Raw genomic sequence first — 19,382 nt, 5'->3', positions numbered from 1 at the left:
CCCATCCGTAGAGCTACAGGAGTGCTGAAATCAGTGAGGCTTCTGCAGGAGTGAATTTGGTTTGCTGTAGAATAACTTTTCTGATAGGAATTCAAAGAGGGTCCGTGTTTTATAAAGGACGGAGCCGAAAATGTTACGTGTGTGTTTTGTACCCTGGTTTGAAATGGTATCACTGAGTTCTTTCTTGGGAATGCTTACAGTATTTCTATGTTATACATCACAGTGGTTTCTAATTCCACTTCTATAAATGTAGTGTCACGCTGGTGGGTAATGAAAACGCACACATTAAGTAACGCTTATGGACTACAAATTGTGCTTTAAAGCTCCAAAGGAAACGCTTCAAAGGTCTGTGTGAGGTCCTGATCTTGCAGCCTTCATCTTGGAAGGGTTTCAGTTAGTCTTCCCCCCAGGAGACTGCAGTCTGGCTCCTGTTATTAACATGCACTCGTTTCACACACCTTCTCTGCGACTGTGTGTGACGAACGCGCGTAGTCTTGGGTTTGGTTAGTGGTGTGGAGTAGGGTGCTGTTAGGGAAACACTTGCATACATATATACAAATGTATTCATTAGATACATTATCACTGTAATTCTATTTGCATTCAGCGTACCATGTGATATAGCAATTGAGAGGCCAAAGGGAATTCTTTATGTATTGAGGGGAAGGAAATAAATATGCAGGGCTTGATTCTCCTGCTGCTGGGGCTGGGTATTTAATCAATAGAAACTTCAGTGGAGCCACAAGGAGAAATCAGATTTACATGCTTGGAAACAAGGGTACTGGGTTGCAAAGAGAATTGGCTCGAGCGCTACAGTTACTTGCACCAATGCTGTGCCCTGGCTCATGGTTAGCATTGTGCCCTTCTGTATGTCAACCCGCCCCCAACCCATGTATGTATAAACTGAAGGCCCTGATGCTGGGAAGGACTTTGGCATGTGGTTTAATTTATCCTTCAGCAAAGCATTCAAGTACATGTTTGAATTTAGCTGACTCCAGTAGTTCTCTACTTAAGGTTATACATAAAAGCTTTCCTGAATTACAGCCATATTGCTATTTGTTTAGGCATGTTTTAGATCTGTTTGTTGTTTGTTCCTCCCCCCCCCCCCCTCCAAACACAGGCCAAGAATCAAAATAGATATTTTAATTTATTATTTCTTTAAGCTGCCTAGCTCTGCCTGAGATGTTCAGAGTTTTGCAACAGTAGCTGGGACATTGTGTGTGCCGTGCTTGTGGGATCACATCACTACCAAACGTGGGATGCTATAGGTGTGACACTGGCATCTGAACCGGTGCTGGTTTTATTGTGTGTGCTGTTTGATCTCTCAGCATAACTGCAGAATATTGGCTTGATTAGACAGCTGTAATAAGGAACCCTGTTGCCATCTGCAAACATGCGTATTCTTTTGAAGTACAATCCTGTTAACGTCAAAGCTGCTGGTTTCCAATGGTGACACTAGCTGGGCTGTATTGAAATTGTCTTGTACACGGACTTCCCACCAGGCAGGCAATGCAGGGAAGGAAAGTGTGAATTGATCGACATTAAGTCCAAGAGTCATCTCCACTGAGGAAATCCACAGACCTCTAATCCTGTAATTCCAGGGCTGGATTTAGTGAGGTGCTTGAGCTTGTGCCAAATTTTTGGTGTCAGAGGGGCCCTACTGAAAATAACAGGGTTCCTTGTGTGCTCGGGTAGATAAATGCTTCCCTGAATCTGGGGCTGTATTTCCAAACCCAGTAATGAGGTGGAGGGACCAATAGTTAGAGAAATAACGTGGAAAGATCTGCAGCTTCACACAGGGGATGGAATTAATGTTTTCTTTGTAGCCTGTTGTGTTTTGCTCTGAATTTGCTAGATCCTTATTATGTTCTTAGCTCACTCCCGTGTTGCCACAGGTCTGTGCTAGAAAGAAGGAGCTCCTCATCCTCAGGCTTCCCTCGGTCGCCAGAAACCCTGTCATCTGCCCATCACCTGCCCTAGCTCGGTAACAAGGGGAAGTCTGAGCAAGGCCATTTGTTAGAGACAGACATTGTCCTGGCCTTTCTGCACTGAGACTCTCAAGGCAGGGTGCTGAGGCGAAATGGTTCCTACTGACAAACCTGTCTGCTTCCCCAGGGAGGGGCTGTGAGGTGGTGACACGAGTGGGACCTTAATTTTCATTTTGGTGGAAGGCAGTCTCAGATCTGTGTCTCCAAAAGTGATCAAGCAGGTCCTGTAATTTATTAGAGAATAATAAAAAAGGACAGAGCTAAACTTGTACTTAATGTGTTCTTATAAATATAGATAGGTAGGACATCAGTTTTTTGAAATATCATTTTACTACTCTATCAAGAGCTTTCCTTTGCCATATGTGCAAGATTTCTACTTGAAAATGTTACTCTGCGTTTCCCAGGCAGTGAGCAGCGTTCAGCTCCTGAGCTCAGCTTCACATTGATCTTCAATATTATAGAGGGATTGCCATTTCCCTTTATTTTTCCTGTGGCAGCATGGAAGATCACGGGAATGCATTTCAGGATACTGCACGCTGAGCTGGGTACCTGCTAATCCTGTTGAGTGCCTGTTTTTATTAAGGTAAATGGTGACTGTCAGAAACTCTGATCTCATTTTCAGCTTTTTGCTGGAAACCCCTCAAAGCAAAGAGCTCTGCTCTCCTTAGCTGTTTCCATAGGAGGAAGGCCAGCCAGTGTCTGGGTGTGTTTTGGAGGAGGCTGTGGGGGAAGGCTCTGCTTTTATCCAACTCACCCTTATGTAAATACTCCAGTGATCATGCAGTAACCCTTTCCCCCTGGCTTTTCCAGCCCCCTTTTCTTGCTACTCAATGCCTGCACACTGGTATTATTGAATAAAAATGTATTTTTTTTTTAAATCTACCCAAAAAGATGGACGTTTTGTTTGTCAAATCAGTCAGCAGAACCTGCTGATCAGAAAATAAATCAGGACTGTGTTATATGCAGCCAGGATCAATATCCTATCGAGTTAAACCACAGCCTAACAGATAGTGGCCCAAAATGGCTTGGTTTGTGGTTCCAGAAAATGCTCCCTCAGTTTCTTTCCACGGCAAAGCTGCGGTGCCTTTTTCTCATCCACTTTCAAGGAAGCATGCTGATTTGCTGTTAATAAAGGCCTGGGGAAAATAATAGATTGCTGCTTCTTGAAAGGTTTTGTTTCCTCGGTAATTTTTTTTAGTTATTTCTTGCAAAACTCCTCCAGTTGTAGATGGGGATCGAGGAAAGCAGCCCTGCTGAGCTGTGCCCGTTGCTATCACGGAGAGAGACACGGAGATTTTATGGCTCCTGTTCATTTTATTTTCACATGTGCCAGCAGGGACAGGGAGGGGATTGTCCCTCGCTACACTGGCCTCGTGAGGCCCCAGCTGGACTCCTGTGTCCAGAGCTGGGCCCCCCAATACAAGAAAGATGTAGAACTGTTGGAGAGGGTTCAGAGGAGGCCATGAAGATGATTAGAGGGCTGGAGTACCTCCTCTACGAAGAGAGGCTGAGGGAGCTGGATTTGTTCGGCCTAGGGAAGAGAAGGCTGCAGGGGGACCTCATTGCAGCCTCCCAGTCCCTGAAGGGAGCAGAGAAACAGGAGGGGATTCAACTTTTCAAAAGGGTAGACAATGGCAGGACAAGGGGGAATGGATTAAAGCTAAAGGAAGGAAGGTTAAAATTAGATATTAGGGGGAAGTTTTTTACAGAGAGTGGTGAGGGGCTGGAACAGGCTGCCCAGAGAGGGGGTGGGTGCCCCATCCTTGGGGGTGTTCAAGGCCAGGTTGGCTGGGGCCCTGGGCAACCTTGTGTAGCTCCAGGCCTGGAGGTTGGTGTCCCTGCCTGTGGCAGGGGGTTTGGAGCTCTGTGATCCTTGGGGTCCTTTCCAAACCATACCGTGATTCCATGACTTTATTTTTATGGGATTACTTTCACTACACTGATGACATCACCCTTTAGCACCCTCTCTAGCTGGAGCTGGTGTAACAGGGTGGTTGGTAAGGGGAGGAATGGAGAGCAAGGCATGGTTAAAATGACACTTACCTTCCCAATTTCCTAAATTCAGATGTCTAGGGATTTTTGAGAAAATAAATGGGTCTGATGGCTTTTAAACAGTGCAGTCCAAGGCCTCTTTAAAAGGCCTGTTCATATTTTTAGCTTCATCATATTCTGGGTAATGGGTCTCATGGTTTAATGACACCCCAAAGAAAGGGTGGTGCTTGTCCCTTTTTTAGTCACTAGCTACCTGAGATTTCCATTGGTGCCTTCCAGATTTTTTTTGTATAGTGTCAACTGGAGAAGTTATTCCTTTTTCTGCATGATTATGGTTTTATGAGTCTCCAGCATTTCCCTGGTTAGATATTTATCCTGCCCAACCTCCCCTAACAGAGCTTGTCTGTGGACTGTGACCAATGCTGCTGCTCTGGTCCTTTCCTAGTTCTTCCTAGTGAAGGCAGTGACCACAACCACGTGTAGTGCTTGTCCAGAACAAGGAGCTGCTAAAAACTGCTATAAATAAACAGAGCACTTGAAAGGATCATGCTCTGTCCTTTATGAGCCAAGTTAATTTTTTGGGGGCTCTCAATCACTCCTGAAGAGTCCTGGTAGCTTTTTTAGCCCGTTGGATCAGCTGTCTGGATCTCTGGATGGTACTGGCAGAGACAGAGTGTGCCAGGCCTGGAGCTGCCAAATGATGTGCACAAAGTCTCTGTGCTGTTACCAGTGTCTCAGGCTGTCGGGAACAAATGACAAAAGGCAGAATTATCTTGATTGTCTGGGTGACTGAGAAATGTGCTCCTAGCACCTGGTGATGGTAGTAATTTGGAAGGTAACTCATTTAGTAACATAATAAAGACCTGTTCATCCTTGATATTAGCTTTGCTAGTTACCAGGATCATCTTAGTATGTGGGCAGTCTGAGATGCTATTCCTGGTGCAGTGTATGAGGAGCAGTGAGCCTTGGTTGCAGTGATGACTGTCAAAGGCGGAGGCTGAAGAGCCATCGAGCCCGGTCTGCGCAGCAGGCTGCGGTCCTCTGATCTTTCAGTTCAAGGGTGACGTACCCCCTGGACAGGGTGTGGGGTGTGATGTGACCATGAAATATTTGAGAAGTGAATGTCTGGTTGAGGGCTGGGAATAAACACAGATAACTATAGTCTCTAGCATTTTTTTTTCTTCCATGTGCATGTGCCTGTGCATTCAAAAGCCCTCAGTCCAGGGTGTCTGAATTATGGGGTTCTATGTGACTGGCTCTTGCATACCCCCCAAATAACCACAGAATGTAGTAATTTGAAATGTAAAATTAAGTAAAACCCTTGGATGGCCTTCCAGCATCCTTTTAAACAGCGTGCTCAGTGCTTTGTTTATAACCTTTCATCTAGATACCATGGGAATAACAGAGGTAGGAGCAGGGAAAAGCAGATTCCTCTCTGCTTTTCTGACACAGAACTTCTGGTGCTTCTGTGCTAGAAAGCAAAGCGAAGCAGCAACAGGAGGTGGGGAAATGGATACATGAAGAGGGCCAAGCTTCATTTTGGTTAGTTATCACAAGATAGGTCGCCAATTATTACAAGAGAGTAAGTCTCTTTACATGGTTATGCAGTACGGGTGGTGACGGACTATGGTGATTGCTATTAGCATGGTGTGTGAGTCATGCTAAGAGCAAAGCCTCTGTAGATTTTAATGGAGCAGATCCTTGTTTTCAATTTCTTTTATGCTGCAATGATGGATGGATACTTGCTCGCTCAGAAAAGCTAGAGGTACCATCTGAAATTAAATCAGAGAAAAGAAAATGGGATGAGACAAAGGGATTTTACCTGTTTTCCTGAACGTAAGGTCTTAACCAGGGACCTGGCTAGTCTAAGGGGATGGGGGCAGTGATGGAGGAAGGCAAGTAACCTTTTCTTTTTTTTGAGGCAAAGAAAATGAATGGTTAGGAACTTGAAGGGAAATGGGCATGTGAGGTCTCAGTTTGAACAGCCTAAAATAGTTTGGAGTTCTTTTATTTCCTGTCCCTTGGGCATCTGGGTTCTTGGGGAGCTGAAGAAGCCGTTTCCTTCAAAGGAGAAGATGCTGGGCAGGGAGGAAGGATTTCTGGGTGCTGAACCCACCTTGGCAAATGTCCCTGATGTCCCTTCTACACACTGTTGCAGATACCTTTGTCCTGTGGGGCAGCAGGTTCTTTGGGACTGGAGCTTGCTTTCCCCTGCTTGTTTCACCTAACAAAGGGGGTCCCAGGCCCTGCTGAGCCTGTTGGAGTGTTAATTAGGGCTTGTGTCTTTTTTTGTTGCTTATAATTGCTTTTGTGCCTTGATTTTGGTGGGGGTGGGTAGAGGCAGGTTGAGTTAAGCAGGTAGGTGTGTAATTGTGTAGCTGGCTGCTAAATGAGAAGGAGACTTCCCTGAGCAGAGGAGGACTCAGGGCTGTGCTTAGAGGAAGGCTGCAGATGGTCACAGACCCTCAGAGGACCTGCAGGTGGGGATGGCCCTTCCCTGGCAGACGTTAGCCTTGGAGCACAGCTCTGCTCTGGTTGTGACAAACCAAATATTCCAGGTCAGAGTACTTCTCAAGGGCAAACAGATAATGAGATTGACATGCCTCCCTCTTGCTTTGTTAGAAGTGACTGCAAAGTATCGACTACCTGGTACGTGAACCGATAAGTGATGGTAGCGCACAACGAGAAGCCAGGAAGTTGAGGCACAGACAAGTGGCTTTTCTCCAGAGAGAGGAAACAAGAGCCTTTCTTCAGACTTCCACCTTGCCCTGCTTTCCATGTTCCATGCCTGCTTAGGCTTCTCTGAAGCTCTTCGTTCATGAAGAGGGGAGTGTCAGACACCATCTGAGGGTGCTTATGTCTCCCTGGCCTGCAGGCCTTCAAGTTGGGCAGCTGTGAAGTAGAAGCAGCGTCCCAAGTGAGAGAGAGGTGTGCTTTCCCATCACAGCCAGGGCTTTATCAAAGCCAGGCAGGATCATTAGTTGAGTCCAACAGATTCTTTTAGCTGTTCTTGACTCCTGAAGGAAGGCTGGTGGCAGGGAAATATCTCTTGTGAGGGGACCAGCTGTACCATGCAAAGGTGATCGTGGACCTCGGGGGGACCTCATTGCAGCCTTCCAGTCCCTGAAGGGAGCAGAGGAACAGGAGGGGAATCAACTTTTTAAAAGGGTAGACAATGGCAGGATAAGGGGGAATGGGTTAAAGCTGAAGGAAGGAAGGTTTAAATTGGATATTGGGGGAAGTTCTTTACAGAGAGAGTGGTGAGGGGCTGGAACAGGCTGCCCAGAGAGGGGGTGGGTGCCTCATCCCTGGGGGTGTTCAAGGCCAGTTTGGATGAGTCCCTGGGCAACCCTGTGTAGCTCCAGGCCTAGTGGTTGGTGTCCCTGCCTGTGGCAGGGGGGTTGGAGCTCTGTGATCCTTGGGGTCCCTTCCAACCCAGACCAGGCTGGGATTCTATGATTCTATGATCTGTTCCTGATGTCTGATCCTACCCTGGCAATCACATAGTGCGGGCATCTGCTTGACTGCTTGCTCTTCTCTCTACCTGGAAAGCACTGTGTACCTCAGTGCTGTTATAGCTGGGTGTGAAAACTTGGAATTGAAAAGCAAAACAACAGATAACTTGCAGCTATGACATGGTCAAAGTTAATTTTCTGAATTGCTTCCCAGTTACAAAACAAAACCAAACAAAAAGCCCAGCCCCAAACCACCAAGTCCTCTCTGTGGTGGTGAGGGGTGTCTCATGATTAGATGAGGAGCATTCAGCATTTCTCAGGCTCTTCTTTCTCAGATGTTGCTTCTGCTGCTGTGTCCTGGTCAAAGTGCCTGCTCAGCTGAGACAAGAACCTGACTCTGATCGAGTCCTGGTTTTGGCTAGGATTGAGTTAATTTTCTCCAGAAGCTGGAAGAGGCCCATCAAGGACAAGTGGCCCAAACCAGCCCAAGGGGAATTCCATACCCATATGACATCATGCTCAGCATACAAAGAGGGCTGGCTGGGACTGAGTCGTGTCCCCTTGAGGAGCTGAATATCTGGTTGGGTGTATCACTGTGTATCACCCATTTTGTATGTTCCCCTGTAAGTACTGTTGTTGCTTTCCTCTGCCTCTGCTGTCCCAGGAAACTGTCCTTATCCCACCACAGGGATACCTTTTTCTTCCCATTCTCCTCCACATCCTGGGGGAAAAGAGGGGGAATAAACAGCCTCCTGCTGCTCAAATCTGCCTGGGGCTGAGCCATGACAGATTGTGAAAAGAATGAGGATATAGAAAGTTTTAATAGTAATCTAACCCTGAGAGCTAGGAGCAACACCATCACATTTGTGCATGCATCCTTGTGTCCACAACTGATCCCAAATGTTTTGGGTGCTTTGGGATTATTGTCTTCCTCAGGGATCTCTGAAAACATCAGAGAAACGTAGTTGAGGGGGAAAATTAACCTTCCATTTTGGTCTTGCTGAACATCAACAGGGTGTGTGGGATGGTCTTGGCCTTGTGCATGGCTTCAGTGCTGGAATCTGGAACCAGGAGGATAAATGTCTCCAGGTCTCTGTAGGTAACCAGAGTTCTAAGATCAGCACCTGGCATTTGGGCGCCTGGAGATACTCTAATTGACACCAAGGTTAGGCTCTTTCCTTAACTTCAGCTGTCTTGGATCTTCTCTGTGTTGGAGGATCTGACTGAATTGAGATGGTGGGAAGGTGTCCTCTGTCACTGAGGTCAGTAGTTTTAGTGGCTGCAGGATGAACAAGTCAGAAGACACATCACATGAACTCCTGATTGCAGGAGTGCCATGGGGAAGCCATGGGCTTAGGCTGAGAAAGAAGTCCTGTTTCCTACATGTGGCATGTGTCAAACCTGCAGTGTGATCTAGAGGGCTTGGAAAGTTGCACCTTCAAATATATATGAGAAATCTTTCCTTCCTGGCATGGTCAAAATCATCTAAACCAACGGCTGACAAGAAATAAAAGGCTTTGTGCCTCCTCCCTCTTCCATTGTGCTGTAGGCTGATGGTCAGGAATCTTACCTTTATTGGCTTTTTGATTAATAAATGGAATAAATGTATCTGCTTAGCTATCTCAGGGTAGAATATTGAGGAAACGGGTCAGATGTTTCTAGTTGATATTCTTATTTTGTCACTGCTGGAGAAGATGGTTTCAAGAGCTGGCTACAGGGGTGGGTGTGCACGTGTAGGAGGTTCTCGTGATCAGCTGTAGACTTTTAAAAGCATCCCTCTGGATCAGGAAGTTAAGGTCACTCTCGAGTTAAAAGTCAATGATGGGTTTGGTTGTTGGCTCAGTTTGAGTCAGTTTGTGTTGAGCTGTGTAAGATTTAATCAAGGAGAAATCAGAGGTAGTGACTGCAGTGGTGGTGTACTTCACTGGGAATAGAAACTGTACCTGGGGCTCTCCAAAAAGGACTGCTCTCAACACCAATGCCATAAATCTGTTTGGAGGTGCTGAGAAGGTTCTCCTTATGGATGTTTCTGGATAGACCCTAAAGTTAACTCCTGCTCTTTGCCCCATTAAAGATGCAAAAATTCCATGTAAGCATCTGCAAAACATAAAGTGCCCAGTCAGCCTACGGAGTTAGGATTGTGTTGATGGTCAGTGGGGTGATGTGGAGGTAAAGTGCTGAAGGACATAAGTGAGCTGCTTGTAGGAGCCTAAGAAATTTTCAACTACAAAATGTCCCTGTGCTGAAGAACTCTCAAACTGAACTGATAATCAGAAGTACTTAGCTGGATGTAGCTTGGTTCAAAGAGAACTTCAATTGGAGCTCCAGGCTTATTTTCCAGTTTAAAAAAGAAATAAGTTAAGGAAAAGAAAAATGAAAGACTGAAAGATTGAACTGTCTTTTGGCATAGTTCCCCACCTCAAACATCCTGAACCAACATCCTTGAATAAAGTTTGGGCATGGGAACTTAGAAGGAAGACTGAAAATGATTAAAGGGTTGAAGAAGCACCCATTTAAGGGGAAATGAAAAGGCTGAGAGAGTTAAAATTAAGAGGCAAGTCTCATAAGGGTGAGACAGATAAAGAAAAAAGAGAGGAAATCATGTTCCCCTATCTGTTTTGGCAGAATTCAAAAAGCATCAGTAAAGACATTGAAGTTTTAGAAGTTCTTTACTAATGGAAATGTAATTAACTCATGGAACTCATCACAGCTTCAGCTGAAATGGTCTGTTTTGGGTCTCGAGACCAAAGCAGCCTGGAGATCATCTACAGATTCATCAGAGAGGAAATGGATTTCTGAAGGAAGATGATTAGGCCCTTTTACTTCCTGGTGCTCCCTGAAATAAGTTAGGTGGAAATGTGAACAAGCTGTTTCATAATTGTCCTTTTCTTTATCTTGTAATTTCTTCTGAATCACGGTGGAGACATGACTCCAGAGCAGCAATCCAGCCTGTTACAGCATGACCTGTGAAATACAGCAGTATATGTCAAGGCTGAACTTTGTGTTCTTATATGTGAAACAATATCAATAGGAGTAGTGGTATTCCAGCACTTAAATGTCTGATTTAAAGATCAAACATCTTGCAAGCTGTGCTACAGCTCTGAGAGAAACTTCAATGCTCCAGTGCTGTGTTAAGTGTGCCCTCAAAACCTGCCAAGTTTGAGCTTCAGGGAAAGATCTGGGTTCTAAATTGTCACTCAAGATGAATCCAAGGTGGTTTCTAATAATGCAGGTGCCACTTTGATAAAGATGCTCTGGTTTTATAGAGGAGTGAGGTTGGGCATCATCAGGCCAGGTACTGCTCTCTTTCCATGGTGGAACGTGGAAATCTTGGAACATGGAACCTTGCTTAGGGAGGACTCTCCTCAGCTGAGGTCTCCACCTTTTCAGGATTTGGATCATGGAAGAAGATTCTGACAGGTGAAATTATCTTGTCAGAGTGTGGCCCTGAATGAGCTCTCAGTCAGACCTGGAAACACATCCAGCTGCCACAAGTAAGGCATCAAGGCTCTCATGCTGGGTAGGGGTGTTAACAAACCTCCCTCCCAATGCCTAAGGCAAACTGCTGCTGCAGTGTTGGGTGAAGGGTGGTGGTTAAAAGCTGAGTAAAGTAACAGTGAGCTACTTCTGCATTGTGAAGAAATACACAGTGCTGGCTGGTGCATTTGGTGGTAGATGCACCTCTCTTCATCAGAAGTATGTCTGGAGAGAAGATGAGATGAAAACCTCAAGTCTTGGCTTGATAAGACATGTACCATTGTACCCTGGCTGCTGTGGCTACAGGACAAAGACTGAACTCCAGCAAACTCTTTAAAGGTCTTTTTGTAAAACCATTCTCTTCAAAAGCTCATAGCCATGTGCTCCAAGTAAATGATGTCCTAAACCATGTAGCTGGTAACATCTATGTCCTCAGCACCACTCTATGCAGATTATTCTCTGGTGCCAAATCCCAGACTGGGCCAGAAGCATTACAGATTCCTGAAGTTCTGTGGTCAGACTTATCTCCTGGCCTGGACTGGCTGGGTGAATCCTGAGCTTGTTGAACAGTACAAAATTCTTTTTCTGTGGTAATGAATGGAGTACTTACATTTGTTAGGTACAATGGAAATATTAAACTTGGCTACCAGTTGTGGGAAAGATAAGACCATTCCATGATCCACTAAGCCTGTTATTAAAAGAACATCGTATTATTTTTTTTCCCCTCCTAGCTTACAACATTAAAGCTAATTATAACAGGTATAAAATTATGGTAACCCCTGACTTTCACAAGAGGTGAAGATGACAAAGGAAGCTCGGCATGATCCAATTTCCTTGCTTTAATTGGAAGGCATGGAAGAACATGAGGCTACAGCAGCAGATAATGCCGTGTCTGAGACAGATCCAGGATAATGCTGTTTCAGTTCTCTTGTCTAGCAGATTGAGCAATGGAATGGGATTTTGTCCCGTTTTTTCTCTTCTGCCTGTGTCATGGGCTAATATAAAAGATTTCAGGCCATTGCTTTTCTCTTCTGTGTCCACATTTCTACCTCTTTAAAAATGAAGATAATAATGGTACCCGAATTCCTAATGTACTAGTGAAAAAGGCTGGTTGACAGTATTGAAAAGAAACGAATTTAAATGTCTCAAAAGAAGTAAAAATAAGTCTTTAAAAATCTTGAAATCAAGTGAGGAGAATTTGAATCAGAAGTAAAATAGATGGTAACAGCATAATCTTCTAGAAATGCAGATGCTCACTCACAGTGAGTGGGAGAATCTTGCATGGAGCTCAGTGTTCGTGTACCACGGGGAATGTGTTAAAACGATGGCGTGCCACACAGGGGAAATTGCAAATGTGGGTGTCTGTCAGATTTTAACCTGAGGAAAGATTGGACCTTTGGGGGAGGTGACATGCTTTGAGTCAAAATGTCCAGAAGTATTGTCACTGACTTGCTAGGGAATGAAAAAAAAAGGAGTGGCTCCACTTTTGTTGGAGCAGAAGTGACTGAAGAGAGGAAGAGGGATGTCATCCATAGACTCATAGAATGGTCTGGGTTGGAAGGGACCCCAAGGATCACAGACCTCTAACCCCCTGTCACAGACAGGGACACCAACCTCCAGGCCTGGAGCTACACAAGGTTGCCCAGGGCCCCATCCAACCTGGCCTTGAACACCTCCAGGGATGGGGCACCCACCCCCTCTTTGGGCAGCCTGTTCCAGCCCCTCACCACTCTCTCTGTAAAAGAACTTCCCCCTAATATCTAATTTAAACCAAGGCAGTCTTTGGGGTAACGTCCTGTCTTTAAACTGCATGAGCTGTGGGTAGATCTTGAAAAGATGATGGCTCACAGGTCACACAGGGAATGAATCGAAGTGAGAAGTAGGAAGTCCTTGCCTGGTGCCTCTTTCCACAGGAGCAGGATGGAGGCTGTAATGGTTCACTGCAGCACAGGCCCCATGGGAAAGCAGTGCCACTGAAAGTTTGGTTTTCAAAGGGCTGGTCTGACAAATCAGCCAATTCCTGCTTGTTATGGTGAAGCCTGGAGAACAAAAGCCAGCAGGACATGTATTTGATTTTTCTTATTTTTGAAACCTTGAAGATTTTCAGCTCATCAAATAGTGTTTCGGCTTCTGATCCCTCTTGGACTGCCCTCTGGTCTTGTTTGTGTGGGAAGGATGAGAGAACCTTCCCCAGTAATGACAAACCTCTGGTCTCTAGCACTGGTGGGATCGATGCCATGTGGGGTGCAACATGGGGAAATAGGGTCCCTTTTTCCTCAGGTCACTGTAGTACTACTTTGCTCATTTTGCAGGAATGGAATAGCCCCCTAATCTTTGGAAACCTTTGTTCCTAGGCTTGGGTGAGGCTTAATTTCAGTCTAATAGCCTGTTAAAATCTTCACATCGTTTATTTGAGAATGCCATTAAAAGTCAATTACACTAATGGGGCTCAGTTGGAGATGTTCTGAAATATGGATAGGATCAAGGAAAGTGACTTTGCAAACAGGGTCTCTGGTGCTGAGGTATTTGCTCTGCTTCCTCTTCCTAGTCACATGCATGGACCAAACCTGGTCTTTGTTTCAGCTCTGCAGAAACTGGCCTAACTGGTCAGGAACAAGTGGTAAATGTTGTGCACCATGCTGTAAACCCATTGCAGTGGGGTTAGGAGGGAGTAATTCTCTTGCAGTACTCTTGCAGGTGATGCCCCAACAATACAGTTGGGCTGTTTGCCTAAAACTACCCCAAGCATCCTCTGTCAGCTCAGGGAGCTCCTTCAGGCCTTGATCATCCAACTCTAATGAATGCATTGGAGTATCTTTCATAATTGCACTTTCTAGTAAGGGAGGCTCTGTGGCTTTCTGAAATGGCCAGATAAGTAATGCTGTCCCCAGCTGGATTGCAATAATGACACCTTCACCTCTAAATCCTATAGATGGCAGATCACTGTTCTCTCTAATCTCATTTTGTGTGCAATTGAGCTACTATTTATTTATTTTCATGGAAGGCACGTGTAGATTCCATACCTATTCTCCTCTTAAAAAGCCTGGTTTTTTTTTAACAGGACAAGGGATCTTTTTGTCTAAAAAAACCTGAAAACAACAACTGAGAGCTCAGAGATGTTTGTGAACATGCTTTGTCAGACATCGGGAGATGGTGTCTCCCCAACCTGCTACTCCAGCTGTATAAGAGAGTTGGGAAAGAAAAACAACCCTCTGTCCAGGGCTAGGATATTAAAATAATAATTGTAACACAACTTGCAAAAGAGGATCCTTACCCATGGAAAGAAGGCTGTGATAGAGCAAGGCTTGGTGTCCTTGAAGGAGTGGTGCAGGCAGTGAGTGTGGCATGGAAAGGTGAACCACAGGGACACCTTGTTGTGTAACAAAGGGACTGAGAGGACAACCTCCACTGCCACTTCCATAGGGTGTGATTTAATGGGTGCCCATGCTGTGCTTGGGGCTGTACTGGTGGGGCCAGAGAGCCCTTTGCTTCTCTGTGTAGCTTGTTTCTGATGGTGGTGGTATTGCTTTGGCCCTGCTGCTGGTGTAGGGAACACAAGTGCAGCTGTGACTGCAGCCCATATGCCAGGGAAAGCTCCTTACCTGGAGCTTAGTGACACAGGATGGATGGATTGAGGTGGGGCTGGGGAGGGGTCTGCAGTAACCACAGTGACTTGGGGTGAAGACAGTATGGGAGAGGGATAGAGCACCTTGACCAGGACAGAAATAAGTCCTTTGTGTATGACCCTGCTGGGACCTTTCCACTGTACTTGAGATGTGTGTCTCTCTTTGCTGGAGAGTTTGTAGGAAGGGAGGAGATCTCTGAAATCCAGCTGCCTCCTGCCAGCATTTCCAAACCAGCTGCAGGCGAGTGGTCTGAGGGACTCGGCCATGATGTGGAGTCCCGTGGTGGTTGCAGCCAAGTTGGGCAGTGTGTGGGTGTCTGTATGAGTTGCAGGGAAAGACTGTAAGTCTTGACTGCTGCCTCTTGTCCCTAAGAAATTTGTGGCTGGTATTGAGTGCTCATCTGCCCCCTCCCTGGAGGTGTTCAAGGCCAGATTGGATGGGGCTTTGAGCAACTTGGTCTAGTGGGAGGTGTCCTTGCCCATAGCAGGAGGGCTGGAACAAGATGATCTCTAAGGTCCCTTCCAACCCAAACCAGTCTGTGATTCACCAGGAACCATGGGCATATGTATGTCTGTTTTCTTCTTCAGGAATGAGGGACTTAAGCAAAATCAGAGCAACCAATAAAATCTTTAAAACTCTGACAGAAATGGAGTGAGGACCCATATGGTTGCTCTGTGTGCCTTGATTGAAGGACTTCCAAGGTGCAGCTAAACAGAGAATCCTTTACCTTAGCCAGAGCACTGACACAGGGTCATGGGTAAACTGGTGATCTGGTATCTTTCAACAGAGCTTCATCCTATGCAAGGGCTTCAGTCAGAGTGTTTTCATCCTTAATGTCTCAGGGTTGGAATCTAAGATGGCATGTGAGCTCTTCAGGCTCCTTCCCCTCCCTTGACATCACTGCCTGCCACCTCATGCAGCCTGTGGGTCGACCAGGCCTCAGTGTACTTAAGATGCTGTATCCATGGGAAGGTGACATGGGGGAAATGACTCCCTAAATGTTGGGGCTCTGCTCTGCAATTTGAGGCTGGATAACTGCCCCATGCCTTCCGTGGGACACAAACAAGTGCTGTTGGAGCTCAGGGATTAGGTAGCTGGATCCTGCAGCGTGTGGAGCTAAGCTGCAGCCTGTCCTGGATGATGTGCAGATCCTCTTCCCTTGTGCTTTGATTAAAGCACACTCAGCAGCACAAAACCCACCTCTTGGCACTTCCCACCTCACCTGGCCCAGGGGCTGGTTTGCATGTGCAAGTGAGGAGGATCCTGATCTCAGTGAGTTTAATACAAGTGTAACCTTGTAGCAGAGAGATGGTAAGGGCGTTGCTCCAGACATAGCCCCAGCCAGACTGACAGCACAGCCTTCTTGGAAATGAGCTGTGTTTCAGGCAAATATCTGTGAGACGGGGATTTTTTTAGCCCGTCTCTTGCTGTTCATTTTCTCCCTGGCACTGGGGCTACAATTCCAGGAACCCTGGATATACATGAGAGCACCTCTCAAAACATGGATAAAAGTAATTAAACCTCTCAGCTTTCTCCTTGTTAGACTTATTGTAGTTCTTCAAATGTAGATTTAAGATGGGGACAAAATGTACAAGCTGATTTCTGACATCCTGTTCCAGCATTGAGCAGGGGAATGAAAGGATGAAGAGACTATTCAGAGGGCTTCAGTGCTGCTCCCGAAGCAGTGAGAGATGGTTGTTTGCTGCCAGGTGCAGCCTTTCTTACTGTTCCCCTCTCTTCCCCCCCCTCCATAATTAAGCAGTTAAATTTAGCTGTCTGATAGGTATGGAAATGTATGTGGTGCAACCACTTTGGTTGTGCAGATGACTGTTATTTTGGCTTGCTTGTAGCTCTGGAAAATCAAGGAAATTGTTTCATGCCAAGCACAAGCACTGAAAGAACCGAGTTTCAGATGAAAAGCAGATTAAAAAGGCAAGACAATTAGGTAAAATGAGGAGTGAAGTTTTTGTCTAATCTGGATTAAGAACTTTCTTCAGCTTTTGATGTTCTGAATAACTTTGGGTTTAATGGTGAAATTAAAGAGTAACATCTTCCCAAGTGGAAAAGGCCAAACTCTAAAGGCTTCCATTTAACATCGTTGACATACAAAATGTTCTCCCTTCCTTCAAGGAAATGGTTTGGCAAACTTGGCTTGAGTTCCTGAAGCATTGTGGCTGACCCAAATATCCAGAGGGGTGAGAATCCGACAAAAAGTATCTGGTAAAAAATGTCATGCTGCTGCAATAGTCAGCTCTTGGGCAGATGGGTCCAGCAGACAGTCAGAGCATCCTTAAAGATGCTCAGCCTTTGCTGAAGCTGTTAATGAGTCTCCCTGATTGCTTTGTGCTTGCTGGTGGGGCGTGATGGCCCAGCCTACGGGAGTTGAACTTCGACCTGCTCGGGCTAATTTTAGGGCCGCACACCAGCAGGCCCTTGGAGTTGTTTTGATGTTTTATGGGTCTCCACCTGCTGCTCCACCCTGCTCTGCCTGTCCCTGATGGCAAACCGTTGCTGGGGCTCATCTGCAAAGGGGCATGAGGTGCCTGCAGTGAAGGGCATGGAGCAGATGAGCATCAGCCTGGGCGCCTGGTGGGATGGTACGTGCTGTGCTGCCGGGCGCAGATGGTCTCCTCGCTCTGTGGAATATTAACTTGCATCCCTATAGCACACCTGCCCTGCAGCCTTTTATGAGCCATGCATGCAGCATGCACAGGATAGGGGTGTCACAGCTCTGGTTGCTCTCAGTGCTTTGCTCCTGTGGGCAGCAGCATGGCAGGGAGGAAGGCTTCTGGTCTATGTTGTCCCACCTGCACCCATGTCATGGCAGGAGAAGAGGCGGCCTTCCTAGGAGCACAGAATGCTTGGTGGAGATGCTCCTAGGCACAAGGACATTCTGCCAGGCACCTGGTCTATCTCCAGGCCGATTTGATGCCCCAAAACCATTTGTTGCTCAGTGAGCAGTTGGTCAGAAGTGGGGAAATGTTGGAACTAACCCTGTCTGGCAGCAGCTGTAGGCCAAGCTGGTCTTTGAACACCCCCATGCTTCTCTGCTGGGTTCCAGCTTTGGGGCTGCAGAAGGGACCGTGCTAATGTCATATTCCATCTTTACTGTTCAGTGCACATGTCTTATTTACAGCTCACCACTCAAACCAGGGGCTGAAGATGGGAATCTTCATTTCCTTCTAGGCCTTTTTTATGGGCCTGACTGCTACAGTGTGAGTGCTTCACACAAACATTAATTCGCTTTCACAGCACCCCTGTGAGATAGACTTTGATGTTTCTTGTTTTACAGTGGAAAGGAAGGTATAGGAATATGAAAGACAAAAGTAACCATTAATTTTCACTTAATAATTTCAAAGCATGTTTTTGGGAACAGTGATAGACTCATTTCTCCTGTATGAGCCTGTTCCTTGACAAGTTTCAGGGCCCCAATCCAAAATGAAAGATTTCTAGGGCTTCTCATAGTATCACTGGAGTTTTCTTACAGTTCTCCTTGATTTACGAAGGGGGGGCCTGCCACTTCATCAGTTACTGAAGAGTGCTCAAACACCTAGAAAACCTCACCTAAAAGTAGAAAACTATAAACAATAAAGAGAGGTGGGAGAATGTTTGGCTTTGAGTCTGTTGGTAACTTCGTGTACTTTTTATCTCATGATGTGCAGACGCATACAGGAAGAAAAAAATCCCGTAGGTGACAGTGGTAAAGAACGTCTTAGTGGACGTTTTAACTTAAAGATGACAGTTTATGCAACTTATACTGAATGCTCATCTGAAACCTTCTACCACTCATCCCATCATTTAGCCCTGTTTGCCATCTGTTAGTGAAAAGTGATTTTTTAAAGTTGTTGGTAAAAAAACCTTGGTGGTATTATTTCTTTACTCGGTATATACGTACTTAGGAGGAAAATGTCCAAGAATAATTGAGATGAATCAGTTTTCTATATGTGGATTGTTTGAATATTTAACATCTGAGATCTTGTGAAGCGAAAGGGCCAAGGAACAGACACTGTTTATTTTTAGGACTGGAAAGTGGATGAAGCTGCTGGCCTAGATTGTCTACTCCTTCCAGGAGGAGCAAGGGAGAAAATAATCATAAGTGGAGTGTGTCTTTGTGTGATGGGGAGGATTTCTCATGTTTACTTAGGCTGCCAAAACCAATTTGTGTTTGTGTTGAATTGTTTCAGTTGTGGGGGCAAAGAGTAAGAAAGGACTCGTGTGGAAACTTTGAATAAAATCTCTTCCCTCTTTTTGAAACTGGTTTCATTTCAGTTGTCCAAGCTGAAAACTGTTTGAACTAAACATGCTTTTAAAGAAAAAAATAAACAAAGGAAGACCTCCTCTCTCTCTTTCCCTCTCCACAACTTCCTCCACTCAGCCCTGGGTCAAACCCTTGGCCAGGAGCTGGGAGCTGCCTGGTGAAACAGATCCCCAAGTCCCACTTGGGCCAGAGCTATTTCAGATGGGATTGTGTCCTGGGATGGGCCTTTTCGTTTCAGCAGGACACAAATGGGTACATTGTGTGGTGTGTCACAGGGGAGTTGGCTGGTGCCTGCCTGAGGGAGGGGATAGGGTGGGCTAGCATTGCCACAGCCCTGCGATGCTCCTGGCACACCTGCACTGGGAGCTGCTGAGCTTCATCAGCACTGTTGTGGTGTTTGGGGGTCCACAGCTCGTAGGTGCCAGGTGCTATACAGGCCAGATGGTCCAAGGTATGTTTGAGACAACAGCTCTGCAAAGCTGGTTGTAACACCCCTCTGGTTAAGCACATTAGTGGTTGTGGTTGCGGCCTAAAAAGTTTACGCTTTAGACCAATTGGCAACAAGAAAGGAGGGAGATGATGGGCTGGA

The 19,382-nt window shown here is 45.9% G+C and overlaps 1 protein-coding gene across 1 annotated transcript in view; it reads left to right on the top strand.

The window, feature by feature from the left end:
- The window catches only part of CACNA1B (calcium voltage-gated channel subunit alpha1 B), a gene marked incomplete at both ends in the record, with an annotated part of 300,744 nt that overhangs the window by 9,771 nt on the left and 271,591 nt on the right, over positions 1–19,382 (top strand). The gene's annotated exons all lie outside the window — the stretch shown is intronic.

The sequence above is a fragment of the Gallinula chloropus genome (assembly GCF_964237585.1).
Source record: "Gallinula chloropus genome assembly, chromosome: 18".
NCBI classification, from domain to species: Eukaryota; Metazoa; Chordata; class Aves; order Gruiformes; family Rallidae; genus Gallinula; species Gallinula chloropus.
Note: the sequence above shows the minus strand (reverse complement) of the source record. Positions and strands in the feature narration are given on the sequence as shown.